Source organism: Marmota flaviventris, chromosome 9 (genome assembly GCF_047511675.1).
Source record: "Marmota flaviventris isolate mMarFla1 chromosome 9, mMarFla1.hap1, whole genome shotgun sequence".
Lineage (NCBI taxonomy): Eukaryota > Metazoa > Chordata > Mammalia > Rodentia > Sciuridae > Marmota > Marmota flaviventris.
In genome coordinates, this window is record NC_092506.1 from 12,897,869 (window position 1) to 12,898,808 (window position 940).

The 940-nt window shown below is 50.6% G+C and overlaps 1 non-coding gene across 1 annotated transcript; it reads left to right on the forward strand.

Annotated features, from left to right (window-relative positions):
* The first annotated feature begins 508 nt into the window (after positions 1-508).
* On the forward strand, positions 509-581 carry Trnak-uuu (transfer RNA lysine (anticodon UUU)). Its single transcript has one exon. It is a non-coding gene; the product is annotated as a tRNA-Lys (tRNA).
* Positions 582-940: the final 359 nt, after the last annotated feature.

Genomic DNA, 940 nt, shown 5'->3' on the forward strand with positions numbered 1-940 from the left:
GAGCAGGGGCCGCCCGGGCTGCAGCCGCTTCGGTTCGCTTCCCAGGTTTCTGCCTTTTGAAGTGGGCATGTCGGCGGGGGGCAAGGAATTGGAAGTGGCGTCTTGATGCCTTTAACCTCCGAACTGTGGTCTCTGAGCCTGTGCGCTTTGGGTTTAGGACGGAGCACCGCGCAGGGGTGGGGACGGTTAGGAGGAGGATTTCCTTTCCGAGCAATTTTGCAGAACTCGGGGTGCACGTGTGCCAGGTGCAGGTGCCTCCAAATAAATGAGGAGCGTGTTTTATTTTATTTTAAAAAGAGTCTGTATCCAGCTGCCAAGGCATACATGAGCCACGTGCTCTCCAGATTTCCTCACTTCGTCCTCTCCTCGCTTCCATGGGGTCCGTACTTGGGGATTAGATTGAATCACGCACTAACGAGGAACCCAGAAACTCGCCAATGACATGGTTATTACTGTGCAGCAAAAATGATTACAGTTTTCTCTCAATAAAGTGGCCACTGTGCTGTGGGCCCGGATAGCTCAGTCGGTAGAGCATCAGACTTTTAATCTGAGGGTCCAGGGTTCAAGTCCCTGTTCGGGCGCAGGTTTTTTTTTTTTTTTTAATCAAATGAGAACTAGTTTTCAGATCCTGCGTATGTTACACCCTAGCACCTTTAGAGAGAGGAATGCTGAATTCCTGCAGTGCCTACTCCAATGACCCCAAACAGTTCTTGCAAAGAAGCAAGGGCATTAAGGAGGATGAATACTTGTAGGTCCTTGTGCCAAGGCATCCAGAGACTTCTAATCTATCATCGTGGCGCATGCAGACACCTTTATCCTGCAGCCTATCTCCCTTCTGCTGAATCCCAACTACTGCTGTTGCATTCCAGGATGGGAAACAAGCTCCTCTGCGACCTCGCTTCGTTCCCTTGCTGGCTATCTTGGGTTTTGCTCCTGCTAG